The sequence below is a fragment of the Phyllostomus discolor genome, chromosome 8 (assembly GCF_004126475.2).
Source record: "Phyllostomus discolor isolate MPI-MPIP mPhyDis1 chromosome 8, mPhyDis1.pri.v3, whole genome shotgun sequence".
In the NCBI taxonomy this organism is placed as follows: Eukaryota; Metazoa; Chordata; class Mammalia; order Chiroptera; family Phyllostomidae; genus Phyllostomus; species Phyllostomus discolor.
In genome coordinates, this window is record NC_040910.2 from 90,261,974 (window position 1) to 90,281,020 (window position 19,047).

General features: G+C 53.2%; 1 long non-coding RNA gene across 1 annotated transcript; it reads right to left on the reverse strand.

The window, feature by feature from the left end:
- Positions 1-1,851: 1,851 nt before the first annotated feature.
- On the reverse strand, positions 1,852-14,406 carry LOC118502173. The gene is made up of 3 exons (XR_004904869.1): positions 14,157-14,406; positions 7,975-8,024; positions 1,852-4,028 (listed from the first exon to the last, which is right to left on the reverse strand). It is a non-coding gene; the product is annotated as an uncharacterized LOC118502173 (long non-coding RNA).
- Positions 14,407-19,047: the final 4,641 nt, after the last annotated feature.

The window sequence follows — 19,047 nt, forward strand, 5'->3', positions numbered from 1 at the left end:
TCACATCCAATCCCTGGGTGGCAAGCTCACAGCCTCCTGCAGGAATCGCACGGAGCGCCGAACCTCACTGATTCTGCGTTCACAGTGACACAGACACAGCAACCTTGGTTCCAATGAGCGAAAGTGAAAAATAACGTCTATTTTTAGGTCTTATTCCTGATGTGTTGGGAACCGCCCTGCCTGGTATCAGAAGCTGTAACCCCCACCTAGGCTAAGGCTGAGGGAATGACCTTGGACCGTAAGCCAGCAAGGAGACAAGCTTATATCCCTGACAGGAGTGCAGCTTCTTCTCCTTCATACCTCACACTGCCTGGACCCCAATGCTTGGTCGGTTAGCCAATGATGGGTAAGATTCCCCAAGGGGGGAACAAACTAAGACAGGCACGATCACGTGGGAGGCCCCCAAGAAAGGACTTTGGGGGCTATAGCAAAAGGGGGTGATGGACCCTCGCCCCTCAGCTTTGACATCTCCTGAGTCTTCATTGTCTGCGAGAAAATCTCCTAATTTCTTGGCTTGCTCTGCCTAAGCCTGAAACGATGATAGGGTGGTGCAGCTCTGTGCTGGAAAGGGCGGGTTCCCCGGGTGATCAGGCCTAAGAAAGAATATGTAAAATCCTGTGAAACCTCCTTTGTTTAGAATGCTCTCAGTTGAATGATGAGGGTCCAGGGAAGAAGTAAGTTTGTTCCTTAAAGTTTTTTACAGCTCTTTGACCCTGACTCAAAATAGGCCCTCAGACTTCCTTGTTACCTATTGTTTGATCCTTACTTCCTAGCAATGAGTAATGAGCTTTACCTGAATTCTTATGCAAATGAAACCAATAAAAAGCCTCTCTGGCGGGGGAATGGGGCACTGTCCCCACTAGAGAGAGTGGCCATTCCGTTCCTACTTCCCCACAGGACTTGGTTGTCTCTGTGTATGTTTTTCTCGCGTGTTGACAAGCCATCCACAGCGTCCCGCGGTCACTGCTGGCCCATGATCGAGACACTGATGGAGAGGTATAATAATGAGAAGGATACGCTTTACATTTGGATAGCGCTCCAGACCTTACTGAGTTCTTTTGTGTTAATAATCTAATTTGATATTTACAATGACCTCCAGAGGCAGGAGAGAGATGAGGCCCTTTGTTCAAGCAGCTCCCAGCAAAACAACGGGGGAGGCCTGAATGCTGCTGGAGAACATCACTGTGACGAGGCCTGACCCGCCAGGGGAAATGCAGCCTGTTCGGAGATCCCTCATCTCTTCATTGTTCTTCCGGGGAAGGGAGGGCCACCAGGTAGCAGACTTGGAAATGTCAGGAATGAACCTGACATTTATGATAGATTGATTTTTGGCAAGGGTTCCAGGGCAATTAAATGGGGTGGTAGGGAAGGGAAGAAAGGCTTTTTACCAGATGGTGCTGGGACAACTGGATTTCCACATGCAAAACAATGACACTGGACCGCTTATATCATACCATTTACAAAAATTAACCCACAATGGATTGTAGAAACATAGGTATAGTCTTCACAGCCTTGGATCGGGCAATGGTTTCTTAGATGTGACCCCAGAAGCACAAGTTATAAAAGAAAAATTAGATAAATTGGTTTTCATCAAAACTAAAAACTTTTGGGCTTCAAAGGACAACACCAGGAAAATGAAAAGGCAACCCACGGAGTGGGAGACAGCATCTATGTCACAAGGGACTTGTGTCCAGAATATACAGAGAGGCTTACAACCCGACAATGAAAGGACATAGCTCAGTTAAAAATGGGCATAGGATTTAAATAGACATTCTCCAAAGAGACTCACAAATGACCAAAAATCATGCACAAAGATGCTCGAGTTCATTAGTCATCGGGGAAATACAAACCAAACCATGATGAGATACCACTTCACACCCACCGAGACGCTGAAAATAAAAAAGACAGACAATAACCAAAGTTGTCGAGGACATGGAGAAATTGAAGCCCATATACATCCCTGTTGGGATTGTAAAAAGGAAGAGCTGCTTTGGAAGCCAGATCGGCATTTCCTCAAGACCTTAGCTGTGGAGTTACCATGCGGCCCTGCCGCTCCGCTTGTGGTGGTGTGCCCCGGGGAAGTGGACGCGTGTCTGCACAGGAACTCACACACAACATTGGGAGCAGGCCGAATGTCCATCAGCTGATGAATGAATACACAAAATATGGTACATTTATACAATGGGATACTGTTGAGCCCCCCAAAATGAAATATTTCTGCAATATGGAGGAACTTCAAAAAGATCACACAAAGAGAAAGATGCCTGTCACAAAAGCCCTGTGTGTGTAAACCCATTTCTGTGAAACGTCTGGAGCAGGCAAATGCGTAGACACACAAGGTAGATGGTGGTGCCGGGGGCCTTGGGCAGGGGCCCTGGGAGTGACGGCCAATGGCACAGTGTTTCTTCACCGGATGATGAAGATGCTTTAGTGAAATTATTCGTGGCGGTCGCACAACCCTGTGAACACACTGGAAACCACTGAATTGTGTACTTGAAAAGGGGAAATTTTAGTCTATGAATTATATTTCAATTTAGCTGTTATTAAAAAATATGCCCAAATGTTCACTTCCATCATTCTACATTCCTCAAGGAGCCCCTGATCATTGGTCTGTTTTCAGAGGCGCTGTGGTTCTCTCACCGAAACCCCTCTTTGTTCAGCCCAAACCACCTGGCTCTCAAAGCCCGAGCATGAACGGCTCTGGTCCGCTCAGCCCATGCTAAACTCCTTTCTCTATTTACTCTGCATCGAGTCATGTGGACACCAAAAGCAAGGTGCAGGGGAAATAGCGCTGGTTTACGAGCCAGAAAAATCTGCGCCACACTTTATCACTTTATACCCTCTCCGAGCCTGTTTCTTCCTGTGCAGAGCGGCTGTAAACAGCCTCCCTCCAAGGGCGGTGGGAAGCTGAAGACAGTTCCTGCGTCAGTCGTTGTACAAAAACAAGATACTGTCATCAAAATCATTGGCCAACATTCCTATATGCAAGGCTCTGGGCTGAGTGGGAAATACAAGATTGTTGCCTTTAACATAAAACTTGGGGTGAAGAGAAAATGAGCTCTCAGGCTAAGAGCTTAAGGTTAGTATAAACAGTAGATGCTCAGGGATGAGGAGGAAGATGACTCACACTGGCTGGAGGGGACGGGCAAGACAGCTTCCCTCCGAGGGAGGCAGGGCTTAGCCTCAGAGAATCAGAGAGGGTTAGCCTCCAAGGCAGAAGGCTCAAGCCAATGAAGAAGTGGGAATGACAAGGATGGAGCTGGGCGGGGTGAGAGGAGCCCCACAGAGCTGGGAAAAGGTGTCATTCCTGTCCATGTTCACGAAGGGACCACTGCAGAGATAGCCTCACTAGGGGCAAACCCAGGAGTGGGTTGAAGAATTGAGGTTCAAAATAAGAACATGGTGACTCAAGAATATGGCACTTGATGTGCCTGGTGCAGGTAGACCGAGGCAGCGAGCCTTCTGGGGGGTGGAGGAGGAGTGGACAGCACAGTGGTGCATAGTGGGGTCTCTTGTCCAACTCCGCTTGTGGGTTCCCTCTCTGGTGTGACCTTTGTCAACTTACTAACCTCTTTGTGCCTTGGTTTCCTCATCTGTGAAATGGAGGTAAAGTGGTGCCTAACTCACAGGGCTGTCAGCAGGTTTAAACGAAGTTCTATAAGGTGCTTAGATGCCTTGCTCCATAGGCATGGCCTGACATTGTTACGTACGGTGCTGTCCCCAGCACCCACATGGCACCCAGTGCACAGGACGGACTGTTAATGCTGCAGTGGAGGAAGGAGGCACTATCGGGGCAGATGCCAGGCCTGGCTCTGCAGAAGGCCCAGGGCTCAGAGTGTGCCTTCTCGGTCCTTGGCCAGCATTTTGAACTCCTTGGTCCTCAGGCAGCCGTCAGAGCCCCTCCCACACTCGCCCAGCAGGGATGAGGTGAAAAGGTGGTTAGCTGTGAATATGCTGCACTTGGGGGTTGGGGGGCACTCAGCACCTCCTGAAGATTCTCTGGAGTGGATGCCTGGTCCAGCACCATCCTGAGATAGGAAGCAGGCACAGAAAAAGAACAAAGGATCTCATGACTGCAGAGGGGGAGGGGACTGAGGATCCCCACTGTGACAGGAGGGAAAAGAGCTGGCTCCTCAGTCACCCATCTCCGCACAGCAAAGGACCAGGGCCCTCCAAAACCGAGTCCTCATCTCCCTGCTTTCCCCACACCTAACCTGCTTCTAGGGACATGCTTTTCAAGGCATCATTACCCCTTTCAACTCCTCCCTCTTCTTCCCCCTCCATCCAATCAGCTGCTGCCTCTGTTCCATCCCTCATCCCTTCTGCACACCCCTGGATCCCACTTCTCAAAGTCTCTACTGCCTCTCACCCCCACCCCCCTGGCTGCCTCCCTCCACTGCCTCTGAGCCTTCCCAGTCTGCTGATCACTTACCTCCACTGGCCACTCGGTAATATAAATGCAATCAGGGCACTGCTCAACCTAAACTTCCCTTAGGAGGAAGTCTGGCAACCTCTGCTCACATCCTGGAGCTGACAGGTGGAAATTCCTTTGTTTCTTCTGTTTGAAATGTGAATCTTCCAGCGGTGGCTGCTCCGATCAACTCCTAGCCCTCCTTTCAGGGCGCAGCCCAAGTGACCCCTCCCCCCCCCCCCAGCAGGGGCCTGCCACCTCTGTGAGAATCGCTCGTAAACATCCGGGGAGTCTGTCGGTGACACCATCTTTGTGAGGCCATCTTCAGCATAAGTGCCGTGGCCTCAGGAGAAATGTGTGGAGGAACAAGTGAGAGAAAGAAAAGCAGGGAGACGTTTTTAATGAAGACCAGGCGAGATTAGGCAATAGGACACAGGACAGATATGAGTCCAAGATTACTCAGATGTTCCTGGCCAGGAAGGCAGACATGGGTCATCGCTGTCCACAGCCATGGCAAAGCTGGGCCTCACCCTGGGCCCGGTGTGAGACATGCACCTTCCCTGACCCTGCTTCCTGGGAGCTGGGCGCCTGGCCTCCCAAGGGCAGAGTGCAATGGAGACAGGATCCAAAGAGGCTTACTTGCCACAGGGCAGTATCCTTGGAGTGTAACATTAAGGAAAACAATATCTTTCTTATTAAAACTGTGCTTGATGTGAAGCTGCGGGGAGAGCTAAACACAGATACAGAAGTTAAGAAAACTTTTTCAGCCTGGACTGGTGTGGTTCAGTGGGTTGGACTTTGTCTCAGAAACCCAAAGGTCCTCGGTTCAATTCCCAGTAAGGGCACATGCCTGGGTTGTAGGCCAGGTCCCTGGTTGGGGCGTGAGAGAAGCAACCGATGTTTCTCTAACACATCGGAGTTTTTCTCCCTTTCTCCCTCCCCACCCTTTTCTCTAAAAACAAAAAAGTAAAATCTTACAAAAAAACTTTTTCAAAAGATAGGTGTGAAGAGTCAAAGCAGTGAGGCTGAATTCTATGGTCAGCCTGCGTTTAGAGGGAGCAATCAGATGCATATAGGCAGGCTGATGATTTTTCACACGGAAAACGCCTGCAGGTCCAGGGCTCGCCGCAGGGCTGGTGAGGCTGCCAGAGCAGCCTCCGGCCTCTTCGCCTGCACCGACAGGCTCTCACGTGAACTGGGTCAGGGCCCCTCTGTGCCGCCAGACCAGCCCTGTGGGTTTCCTCAAACATGGGTGTGCAGTTTATGAGATTCTGGAAAAATCTGCAGTCCATTCACAAGAGGATGAGCAGGTACAGAGGGATCTGGAAACCATCTCTTTCCAGGAATCTCTGAAGGTGACATGTTCCTGCTGGAGAAAAGGAGACCGGTAGACGCAGATGCTGCCTCTCACGCTGGAGGGTGGTTGTGTCAAAGAGAAGACACTCACTCAGTGTTTTTCTAGAGAGCAGAGGGAAGAGCCGTGAGTGGGAATGATGAGGCAGCAGACAGAATAAGCCTACGAAAGCTCTTTCTAACTATCAGAGCAGTCTACCCGCTGAGGCGGTGAGCTTCCCGTCCCTGGAAATGCTCCAGTGGAGGGTGATGTCCTGGATAATGTAGACATCATGGGCAAAGGAGCAGCAGCCCCCAGCCCGTTTTCCCTTCTACACACCCCATCGTTAAGAAACCCCGTGCTTTGCCCTGGCCGGAGGGGCTTGGTATGCTGGAGGACCGCCCATGGGTTCAGAGCCTGGCCTAATCCATGTTTCTCTTGCATATTGGTGTTTCCTTCTCCCCTCTCCATCTCTCTCTCTCTTTCTCTTTCTCTTTTTCTTTCTTTTTTCCCCTCTCCTTCCCACTCCTCTCTCCTCCTCTCTAAAATCAATGTACTCTCAGGTGAGGATTTTTTTAAAATCTCATCTTTTGAAGTATTACGTTTCTAATAAATTACACGTGTCCAAAGTAAAAATTACCCCATTTTAACAGTCAAAACCCCTATACCATGAACCAGCTGACGCCTAGTGAGGCCTGGGGCCCGCGGAGCAGAGGGAGACGTGGCTCCTGAGATGAGGCGGCTGTGCCTTTCGCTGGGGCCCCCGCCGCCCGGCAATGCGCGGAAGTGGCCGAGACAGAGGGGACCAGGGGCGGCACCGCTGTGCGTCCTCTCCGCCTTTTAGAAACATGCAGCTGTGCCTCTGGCTACACACGCGTGAATCTATAAGAAAGGTGGTATTGTAGACAACAAGGGCACGGCACCGTTCAAAAGGAAGGCCCCACAAATGTTTCCATGGCAAAACTGGAGGAGTCCGCAGGGTGACCCTGTGGGAAACAAACAAGTTAGGGGCAGGACGCTTGCCAAGAGAACTACTGGACGTCCTGAGCATATTAACTACCCCGAGAGCCAAGATGGCTTCCTGAAACACGCGAAGGGAAACTGAGCAGAACCCGAAGGAAGCCGGAGAGAAAGGGACCTGGCTCAGCCCAAGTGCCCGCCGGTTCCACCCAGGATGGCACGCCTGTGAGAGCCGGCGTGAAGGAGCCGGAGCTACTGGAGCCCATTTCCTGCGAATCCATGGCTTAATAGGTACAAAAACAAAACAAAACAAAACAAAAAAGACCTCTGGGCTGTTAAAAAAAAAAAAAAAAAAAAAAGGAGGTTGTGTGGGAGCTGGGGTTTGAGCAATGACAAGCAGACGCAGGGAGGTCTGTGCGGCAGGGAAAGACCAGAGGTGGTGGAAACGGAAGCTCCGGGATAAGCTTCTGAGGACGAAGCGGGGCTGAGAGGCGGCTGAGGGTGCAGATCAAGCCGCTGCGCGCTGGGCGCTCCGCTCCGGGTTCCACTTAGGGGCTCAACGAGCGCTGCGCAGGCAGGCGGCACGTGTGCGGGGGAGAGCCAATCACAAAAGCAAAGAATAGACAAAGTCTGGTTACTTTAAAAATTAGAACTTTGGTTACCAGAAGACACCCCAAGAAAATCCACGAACTGGGAATAATACCTGTGATGCATTTAAATAATAAGGGACTAATATCTAGAATATGTAAAGAACTGTATGAATTACTAAGAAAAAGAAAAAGGCGAAGGAAAGGAACAGAATGGCACGGAAGAGGAAGCACAAATGCCCCACGGACGTACGGGAAGAGGTTCCACTCCAGTTAGCAACACAGGAGTAAAAAGATGCCATAGCCACCACGTTGGCACAAGCCTGAAAAGTGGACGGTGCGGAATGTTGGTGAAGGTGCCGGCAATGCGGGGACTCTCCTGTGCCGCCTGGGGGAATGCAAGGCCGCCTAACTCTTTTAGAAAGCAGCTAGACATCTGGCCACCCTTGACCTTTGGCGTACCCTTGACCTGGCAATTTCACTCCCAGGGTGTCCGGACAGCACTGTATCTCTAACTGTGATGAGGACCAGTTTCGTTTCTGTGTTCATTTTCAATTTGTTGGGGGAATAATACTTTCATAAAATGAGATAAAAATGAGATCCTAAAAAATGAAGTGAACAAAAAAGCATGTAATATACAACCCCTGATATTTTATTATTAAATTCAACACACATGAAGTTACCTGTGCAGACACCAAGGAGACGTGTATGAGGATGTTTCTGGAAAACTGTTCTGTAACGGGGGAGAACAAGAGGTGGCTCCCATGTCCAGCGACGGGCTGGAAGCCGCGAAGACCAGTGAGCGGCCGCGCTGTGTGTGCAGTGGCACGGACAGGGCCTCAGAAACATGGCTGTGGGGGAATCACCAAGTTTCAGAAGACTCCAGTATGATGCCTATTTTAAAAAAAGTTTTATGGAAGTATAATTTACATTTTTGTGTTGTAGCGTAATTCACCCATCTTGTGTGTACGACGTAATGATTTTTAGGTAATTTAGAGAATTGTGCACTATCGCACTAATTTCAGTACATTTCCCTCATCCCCCAAACAACCCCGTGTCCACCGTCGGTCACTCCCTGCCCCCTCCCCCAGCTGCAGGCAACCGCTGACCCACACTCTGTCTCTATAGACTGGACTTTTCTGGACATTTCACTTAAGGGGGATTTTACAATATGTAGTCTTTTGTTTCGTGTTTTTGGAGCATACCCATGTTGTGGCATGTATCAGAACTTCATCCTTTTTTGTTGCCAAATAACTTCCCACGGTGTGGATGCGCCACTTTCCTTTACACACTCGTCAGCTGACGGACCTGGGCTTGTGTCCATCTGGGGCTACTTGGTCTAAGGTTGTCTGCATGTAAGTCTTTGCTCAAACATGGTTTCATTTCTCTTAGGTACACATCTGGGGGGTGCCCTATTAAATAAGGCTCCAAAACGAGAAAGAATAAACAGTGTGAGACACTCAGCACACACAGAAACTATTCTCGGGCAGAGAAGAGAACGGCAAACACGGGGGTGTGCATGGGGCGGGAGGAGGGGAGGGGGCGGATGGGACTCAGCTAGACAGAACAGTGTGGTGCCATGCATCTGGGGGTATTCATTTTGTTGTTATGCTTCAGGACTTACATGTACATCAGATGTCATATGCATGCACATATTTATATTATACATAATATATGTTACTAATAAGAAAACGTTTTTTTTAAAGAAATGGAGCCTGTCTCCTTGATCCCAACAATCCCACTGGGTTCTCGTCTCAGGAACATCAGGCCCCTATGCTGGCCACTCCTTGCTTAGCCCGTGCCTGGCTCCCCTGCCCCAGTCCTGCTGCCACCGACCCCAGCTTACTATAGACCCTCGGTGCCCTCTGGCCCCTTCGGGCTCTGCTCCCTCTAGTCCGTCCAACGCAGAGCTGAGAGAATGGATACTTGCCCTGAGGTGTGAATCTGATGACAGCATCGAATCGCTTAAAGCCCTTCCCTGGCTTGTCCTTACCTGGGGGACAAAGTCCCCACTCCTGAGCGTAAAGCCCAAAGTCCTTCCTGGGGTGGCCCCTGCCTCCTGCACGCACCCAGCCTTCGCCCTACTGCCACAATCCTTCGATCAGCCCCGGGTGGGCCGGGCCCCTGATAAAGTGCTCAAGAGTCAGCAGTGACCGGACAAAAACAAGAATCGTGCGGTGTACAAAAACAATCAGCCTCTAGCAGCTGGGCTGCAGCTGTCCTTTCTGGGTTACAAAACCTTTTATTCCAAATAGTCTTTCTTTTCTTTTGTAGTTAAAATATTATTTCTTTCATAAAAGGGTGAAGAGAGAAGATGGAGCGCGTTTTGATGCTGTCCTTACTCGGCATCCGTGTTCTGCAGAAGCTGGCCCCACCGGGGTGGCCAGCTGACCCTGACCTCGTGGGGCCCCTAGGCCCTTCATTTCCTCCCCTCTGCTGGGAATGCCCTACCCCCACCCATACTTGGTCATCACCCATTGTCCTTCAAGGGCTGACCTGACCTTTCTGACCCCAAAGCCTGTCCGTGGTGTTGGGCACGGTGTCCCGTGAGGAGGGCCGCGGTGACCTGCGCACCTGTCCGCGCAGTGATCAACTCCACGGAGCTGCAGAGTGGCAGGAGCCGGGCCCCTTCACACGCACCTCTCCAGGGCCTGGTGCAGCCCCGGCCACCCACGGACATGGCAAGTTTGCTGAGGGCCGGACTGGAATGAATGAATTCCAGGCTCCTTTGCAGAGGGCAGGTGTGGCGGTCGTGAGGGGCTGTGGGGGGTGCCCAGGCCGCCGCCGGGGCACCGCCATCTCTCTCCTGCTCAGGGGGCCTGGCTGGGAGCCAGTGACCCTCTCCCCCCACCAATTCCACTGGGGCCCAGCTTGGAACTTGGGGGCTCTAACTGGCCCTAAAGCCCTCCCAGCACCTGTGTGTATCTTCCGCATTGTTCTCGGAGAGGGGCCAGGAAGTGAATGGGTCCGCCCACACCCTGGACACGCAGGGAACCTCCAGCAACAGGAAGACAGATGGAGTGAGGCAAGCGAGAGCAAGAGTGAGACCGTGAGAGAGAAGCTGTGAAAGGGAGACATAGTCGGAGAGAGTCAATACAATCTGCAGCGACAACAGAGACAGAAACTTGGGGACCCACGGAGAAGGGAGAGCGGGAGGGACAGCTGCCATCCGTGTGGCAGCTAGAGCTGCAGGTCCGGCCAGCCCCCCGCTGGGCTGCGGGAGGGGTGCCCTGTGGGCCTCGAACAGCCTCTGTCCTGGGGCCCAGAGCATGGAGGCAAATCCATCTTTGGGGCCCACCCCTCACCCCAACACGTCTGAGGCCCTTGCCAGGCCCTCTGAATGCCCAAGACCCAGGAGGAGCCCTCTGCCTGGCCTCTGCCCACCCCCAGGGCCCTTCAATAAACAGACTCTGCCTGCAAGGTGTCGCAGATAGGTCAGAGGAGGGGCTCCTAGGAGAGAAAATGGCATTTTGTCCTTCCCTTACCTTGGAGTAATTCACTTTGTTTTAGGAAAGCCTCTTGAGTGGGCCTTGAAGGCGGAAAGTCCCACGTTGAGGGAAAGGTGGCAGTGGACACCTGTGGCCAGCCAGAGGCCACCTCCTGTCACCCCCTGCTCTGGACAGCAGGATGGGTGGGTTGACCCACATGCAGAGGAGAAGGAAATAACGGGGAGATGAGGCCCTTTTTTCTTTGTGGACCTCCTTGGAGGGGCAGCTGGGGAGAAGCCCGTCCCTGGAGGAACCTGGGTGGGTCGGGCTCTGCAGAGGCTCCCACCTTCTCAGGGAGGCCTGGTGCTGACCCGGCCGCGCCCCACCCCCACCCCCCATGCACTGTGGGGAGGCCACGGAGGCCAGGAGACAGAGCGCCGGGCCCCTCTCGAGCCTAGGAGCCGGGCTCACTGGCATGGGCTGTTGTGTTTGCTGGTGCGGCAGCCGCCCAGGCAGGCAGGTGCCGTGGGGCCTGACTTCGCAGTGGAGAGAGGCGGCCAGAAGGGAGCCCTGGTGTGTGCACACACACAGGTTTGGATCTGTCAGGTGAAGAGAGGTTCATGGAAGGGGAGCAAACTCCTCAAGATAAGTGGGAGCACCTGAAGTCCTGCCGTTTGGACCCGACATTGCCCCTGACGCTGTGGGGGCGACTCAACACACAATGGACGATGGGTGTGGGGGTGGGTGACGGCTTGTTAACCCCCAGGCAGTACTGCCTTCCAACAGGCACAGGCCTCGGGGACCACCTTTGGGACCTGGGTCTTTGGGGTGAGGCCTGGAACTGAGCCCGCCCAGAAAACCTGAGCTACCCGTGACTGTTAAGGGCAGGAGGACCCAGCTCTGGCCCTGCTCCAGGGACCGGCCCCTCAGGGACCAGCTGAGCGGTGTGACTCTCCCTGGCACTAGCTCACCTCTTAGGTTCTCCTGCTGGCTGGGAGTGGGGCTTCTTGAGTGAGGGAGCTTCTGAGCTAGGGTCAAGATGCCTTCAGATCTAACCTGCTCTCAGCAAGGATCAGCCGGCCTGATGGGCACCCTTGAGACAGGAGGCGATGGCCAAGGTCAAGAGTGGTAGATGGGACGGAGACAGGGGAGGAGCAGAGCAGGGTGAGCAAAACCTCTGACTCAGGACAAGTGTGCTGCTGACTCGAGGTGACCTCAGAAGTCACCCGGGATTATGCCCTCATCAGGGACAGTGCCTCATGTGACCACTCCCTTCTTTCTGCTCTTCTGGGTTCGGCTGGGGTCCTGCTCTGGGCGAGCACGGCCACAGCGCTACAGCTGGGGAACACGGCCTGTCCCTTCGCCCGTCTCCCACGCGGGGCGTCCTCTGGTCTGTGGCTTGGTCGCCTGCACTTTTGGCTTAGAGCGGCTACCGCTTCCTCGCTGCCGCCCTGGCACAGGAGACTTGGCTGCGAACCAGGCAGGGAGTTGGAATGGCTTTAGGACCCAAGATGAGAACTCAGAGCTGTCGTAAGCTTTGAACCAAGGGCAGAAGTCCCTGTCATGACATTTATGGCTGGTTTGTGGAGGTGATTAGATGTCTAGCAATATCAGCAGCTCCGTCCCCTCCCTCTCCAGCCTCTGCTGACACCACCTAAGGTGGCGGCCACCCCCTCACCCCAGGCTGCACAGTCTTGCTCCCAGGGGTGTTTCTTGCTCTCCACAATGCGGATAGCACGCACGTAGCAGGCCTTTGATGGTTGCTGATTGGCTGACTGACTCAGGGAGGGAAGCAGGGAGGTGGGGATGAGGACGGACTGGGACACAACCTCCTCATGATTTCCTTCTTGGAAGGGACAGCTGGCCCGGCGAGTGTGACGCTGGGCTGGCGCCTCCCGCTCAGGCCACTCCACCAGCCACAGGCCAAACCCTCTGGGCTGGACAAGCCTGGCAGTGCCCTGCTGACCGTGGCCCAGCGTCCAGACTCTGCAGAGCGTGGTGCAACGTGGTCGTGGTCAGACACAGCCCCGATGGTGGGCTTATAGACACTCAAGCGCTCCAGGAACCACTGGTGACGTCCCCGCTCCACACCTCTGTGCCCAACCTCTGCCCTCTCTAAAGACTTGTTTACATTCCTGCTCTCCCTGCCCATTTCTCCTGTGTCCGGGAAGAGGCGTGTTGGGGGCGGGGCCACGTACATCCCTGCCTCAAGGACCTTGCCCCTCCATCCTTTCCCTCGCTGGAATTGCCTTCCCCCAGGTCTTCACCTGGCTGCACCCCGACTCCTCTCTCTGCAGAGAGGAGCCTTCCCTGGCACCCCTCAAAATAAGCTTCCCTCCCACGATGCTCCAGCCCTTTCTCCTGCTTTATTTTCTTCTTGCACTTGTTGCAACCTGTGGTTAGGTTTCTGTGTGTGTGTGTGCATTTGCATGTGAGTGTGTATATATTGTTTGTTCGTTTCCTTTCTAATGACCTGTTTCCCCACTTCGCATAAGTTACCTGAAAGCAGGGACCTTGTCTGGCTTTCCAATCACTGTCTCCCTGAGGCCTATAACAGTGCCCCACACAAGGAAGTGGGCAGTAAACCTTTGTTGAAAGGAGAAAGGAATTGAGGAAGGAAGAAAGGGAGGGGAGGAAGGGAAATCGACTTCCTTCTGACCACCACCCCCCAGCTGCCCTGGGAATTTGGGAAAGGTCACCCCTTTGTTGCCTCCCACCTTGGGGGCCCAGTGCTGTCCCTCCACCTCCTGCACCAGGCCGGTCCCCCACTGCTCATCCCTCTCACATCCTGTTCCCTTGGGGTCTGGTGGAGGTAGAAGTCGGCTCAACTGTCCCAATTCTTGTTGCTTCTCCAGCCATCCTGTAACCAGAAAAGACACCGGCGTTCGGGCTGCCTGTCACTACCAAATCCAATAAGCAATGACAGTGATTGAATCTTTTATAGGTGCTTTATTCAGATGGCTGGCGATCCGAGAAGATGGCGGGTTCATACCCTAACAAAACCATCTTACTCTTTCTTTCCCAGCCAGATCTTTTATAAGGGGGTTGGGGGAGGGCAAACAAGGTGTCAGCGAAAGCCTTTGAAATTCAACAGTTGCCTCCAAGGGGGAAGGGTAGTCGCTTCCTTCTTCCTGGCACAGACCTCCCCAAGAGGTCATCTGTTTATTCTTAGGCACCAAGGTAGGCCTTATCTGTAGTCACTGAAACAAAAACTTAACATACACATTACTTGCTAGATTTATGACTATTTACCTTAAGCTAAATTTTTCAAGTTTTGAGTCCCCTATCAATCCTGCAGTGCCATTTTGGCTCATGGGCAGGTAGGCCACACCTGTCGGTCTTGTTTTCCCAGGCCAGACCAGACTCAGGGGCGGCTCAGGACACACAGCCTTTCATTCCCCTCAGCCCAATCCCCTCGGAGGTCTCAGGTGACTCACTATCTTCATTCGTGGCTCAGGAAGCTTTGTGTCCAATCCCCTGCCTCGCTGCCTGTCGGCCTCTCCTGCCGCTGTCGCTGCGCCTCTGCTGGACACTCTGGCTGCTCCTGCCAGGCTGCTATTTTCCCGCACCCTCTGCTCCCCCTGAAGCTGGGAGATAGTTTTTTTTTTTCCCTGAGTGATTACAGTTTCATTTTTAAGCTCATCAAAGTAGCCATGTACTTTCCCATTCAGACTAGTTTTCTTTTCGAGGAAGGCGGAACAAGCTCCTCAGCCCTCTGTATACTGGTCAGGGTATGTGTCTTTCAGTTACTTGCCAAGGCAAGGCCGCCTCCCCAGCTGGGGCCCGAGAGGCGACCCAGGGTGCACTCGTCAGGCCTCGTCCGCCTCCCTCCAGCACAGGGAGCTCTTGCTCCTTCGGCTGTTTCTCTGGCCAGGAACACTGCTGCCCACTCCCTGCTGTCCCTTTGCCAGGTTAACCCTTGTCACCCGGTCACTCTGTGATTCTGTGCACTCGCCCCAGAAGCCTTCCCTGACCCTCGCATCTGTGTCCATGTGCTGGCGCCTCATGCCTGGGAGAATGAGGCAGTGCCTGTCGAGTTCAGTGTTGTGTCCCCAGCATTGCCCAGCAGTGGGCACATGGAAGGGACTCGATAAAGCTGTTGTAATTACATTACTCGAGATTAAAGAGAAGGAGAGAATCTTAAAAGCAAGAGAAAAGGAGATAGTTATCTACAAACAAATTCCCATAAAATATCAGCTGATGTTAGGGACTGCCCTGCCTGGTCTCAGGAAGCTGTAACCCCCTGTGACTTAGGCTGAGTGAGAGACCTCCGGACCAGGAGCCACTGAGAAGACAAATCTCATTTCCCTGGCATGAACGCTGCCTGTTCTAATGCCTGGCTTCCCTTCTGCATGATCGGCAGTCAATGACGGGGTAACAATTCTCTAAGAAAGAGAATGAATCTAAGACAGACTTGATCACGTGGGATGGCCTGAGGGGAGAAACTCACTGGGGCTGTGGAAATGAAGGGGTGATCAACATCAACCCCTGCCCCCTCTGGCTTTGTCAAAGCCTGAGTCTTTTGAGCCTGCAGGGCCGGTGGAGCCCAGACCAAAAATGCGGACCCCGGGGCTGATCAGGCCTGGGACATAGAATATGCAAGATCCTGTGAGATCTGTTTGCTGGAGGATGTTATTAACTTGGAATTTAAAAACACAGGCAGGAAACCTTTTGAACCTATAGCCCTTTCATATGTCAAAGACCACAAACCTTGCTAGAATCACAGCAGGAGTTCTGTCCCCACCTTTGTAAGTTGCCTACATCTTTTGATCTTTTCTGCCAGACTGTGAATCCATAAACTAAGTCTGTTTTCTCAATAAAAATCTGCTTGGGTATGGACATGGGGCACTCTCCCCGCTAGAGAGAGGGTGGCCATTCTGTCCCTATTCCCCCACAGGACCTGGTTGTCTCTGTGTATGTTTTTCTCGTGTTTTGATGAGCATCCGCAGCTGAGATGGATACTGCTGGCCGGTTTCCTCCACAAGCTGATTTCTCCAAAGAGACCTTGCAGGCAAGAAGGGGCTGGAAAGAAGTATTCCAAGTCATGAAAGGCCAGGACTTACATCCCAGATTGCTCTATCCAGCAAAGCTTTCATTTAGAATGGAAGGGCAGATAAAGTGCTTCTCAGGTAAGGCGAAGTTAAAGGAGTTCATCATCACCAAGCCCTTATTATATGAAATGTTAAAGGAATTTATCTAAGAAAAAAAGATTAAAAATATGAACAGTAAAGTAACAACAAACTCACAGCTATTAACAACTGAACCTAAAAAAAAAACAAAAACAAAAGCTAAGGAAACAACTACAAGAGGAACAGAACCATAGAGATGGAGATTACATGGAGGGTTAGCAACAGGGGAGTGGGAGGAGGAGAGAGGGGGAAAAGGTACAGAGAATAAGTAGCATAGATGGTAGATAGAAAATAGGGGGAGAGTAAGAATAGTATGGGAAATGTAGAAGCCATAGAACTTATATGTATGACCCACGGACATGAACTAAAGGGGGGGAATGTGTGTAGGAGGGGGTGTGCAGGGCAGAGGAGAATAAAGGGGGGAAATGGGACAACCGTAACAGCATGATCAATAAAATATATTTTAAAAAGAATGAGTGAATTTTGTGAGTTTGCATCTTACACGGCCTTAGGACTAGGGCCTCCAATCGCTTATGCCTTTGGTGTTCTCTGCAGCCCGAGGTCAAGGCCTCCGCCTGAACCGCATGCCGCATAGGAGTTAACGGGGTGTTCCAGCCCGCTGTGGGCAGGGGAGCCACCCCCGGAGGGCCATGGCAGCCAGGCGGCCCCTCTCCTGTCCTCCCCACATGGGAACAAGGGTAGGAATGCCAGATAAAATACAGGACACCCAGTTAGACTTAAATTTCAGATAAACCACAAACACATTTGTACTACATTACATGTAACATGTGGGACATACTTATTCCAAAAAACATATTGCATTCTAATTTAACTGGGTTTCCTGGGTTTTTCCTTCTTTCTGAATCTGGTGACCTTAGCAAGGGCAGACACGATGAGCCAGGTGCAGGGGGATCTGAGGACCCGTGTGCCTGGTACATTCTGCTCACTGTCTGGCTTCTTACTGCTCTTTACATGTCTTTTGCCAAAAAACAGAGTGAGTGCAAGGCAAAGTGTCCCAAAACTGCCACTAGCACTCTTAACCTGGGGTATCTCCCTGCATTTCAGCCCTGCCCCCAGCTGCTGGACTGGATGGTCAGGGAGGGCCTCTGTGACGAGGGCATCTTCCCAGATGAGACTGAGCCAAATGATTAATTGATGGGGGGCAAGGTGTTCCAAAGGACACGTGGGAATGAACTTGGTGAGTCTGAAAACCATAAGGGCTGGTGCGAGGGGAGGAGTTTGCATGGAAAACGTCCGGAGCCACATCCTCTGTGCCCAGGAAGGGGTCTTGAGGCTGCTCTCCCTGCCCACCCCCTCCCCAGCTGTAGGGTGGCTTCCAGGGCAGGAGCCTCAGCAGCAGGGAGAGGGCAGGAAGGGAGAGTGAGTGTTTGCCATCCTGGGTTGGGGATTCTGGTAACAGAGGGCAAGGCCACGGGCCCTGGTCCTTGGCTGCAGTTTGGTGGCATCACCTGCTCTTTGAAATGGTTGGGTTGGAGCCATGAACCCTTAGAGCTAGGACCCCTTGCAGCTGGTCCCCATGGAGGCAGCCTGTGTCACATCTTCTCTCCCTTTAGGCAGACCCCTGAGAGCACTCCTAAGGGGGGCTGCATGGCCATGGTTGGGCCAGTGGTGGTGGTGGTGGTGGTGGTGAAAGGGTGTGTGTGTGGGAGGGGGAAGGACCTACAGGGCCCGTCCCAGCCCAGCAGGAGTCTCTGTCCTGGCTTTGGAAGGGGCCGCTGACAGCACTCCCGTGGAGCTCCAGGCCAGCCGCTGCAGCTCCGTGCCGGCACTTTGCCTGCCGCAAGAATGGCTCAGTTCCACATTCAACTCTCAAGGCGTTTGCTGCCTGCTGCTTGCCTGTTGGTACCCTGAGGAAGCTTAATTTAAGCTTAATTTCTTAATTTAAAATGTCCATGAACTCCCTCCAGCTGGAAAGCTACTCCAACAAAGTTCATGTTCATGGAGGGTGTAAGCTCACTCTGTCTGAGGGGTGGGCATCCTTGCGTGATTTGCCTTGTGCTTGAAAGTATGTTCTCTCTGTAAGGGGTGTGACTCCCCAAGGCCCGCTTGGGCTGGGGCCCTCCCGGAGCCTTTGGCCACTGCCCTTGGGAGGCCCACAGTGCTGGAGACAGGTGGGGGAGGGGTGTTCCTTTGCTGAGGCTCCCTTATCTGACCAGGGGAGGAAACCCCATTTCTTTCCCACTTCAGGCCCTTGGAGAGTCTTGCCAGGCTTTCAACAGGAAAGAACCTTTTGTTCTGAACTTGAGGGAAGCCTGAGCTGGACTTGTTATCGACTCACACCATTTCCTGGAAAAAGAACCTGGAGGGGCTGCAGTAGGGGCTGGTTCCTAACCTTGGTCTTGGCACCAGCCTTCACTCAGTGGCCCGAGGCAGTGTAGGCCTTTATGAGAGGTTGGCAAGGACTGATTTTGTATCCTTAGTTTGGTTGGCCTGGGGGGTTGGGTAGTCTGTCTCAGGCAAAGGCTTGAGTAAAGGGGCAAAACGTCACGGGGTGTGTGTGTGTGTGTGTGTGTGTGTGTGTGTGTGTAGTGGGGTGGGGGGCGGACCCGGGAAGAGGGATGACCAGCTTTCTGTAGTCATCTTCCTCTGGGCTGCAACGTGGACTAAGGACTGAGCAGTGTCTGACACCTAGTGGCCACCTAGGCCCAGGGCGGGGCGAGGGTAGAGCCGAAGGTGAGAGGGAAGGAAGGGAGGGAATCTGGAAGTGCGGGGACCCGGCGGGCCAGGCCCGCTGCGCTCCCGGCTGGCGCCCCTTCCCTCTGCGCCTGGCCCGGGCCCTGCACCGCTCATCTCCCCAGCCTCGCCCGCAGCTTCTGAGTTGGGCCTGAGCTGCAAGGGCTTCGTCCACACCCACGGGGTTGCAGGCTCCCCCATGCGGGCCCGAACGTGGGAGATCCTGCAAGCCAGGTCGCGAGGCCCGGGTTTGAAAGGTTACCCGCGCTCCGGCCCAGAGGCCGGGTCCCGGTGGCTGCCTTCTCGCCCTGCAAAGCCCTGCGCCGCGGCCCGTGCCACGCGAGCGTCTAGGCCTGGGCCGGGATCTAACGGGGCCCTGCTCCAAGATCGGGGGGCAGTTGGGGGCCAGGCCCTGCAGCGAGTGAGGAGACGCGGCGGGGTACTTCCAGCCCCCCTCCACCCCCCGCGAGCCCCTGCTTGACCTTCATCGCGTCGTCTGCCTCGC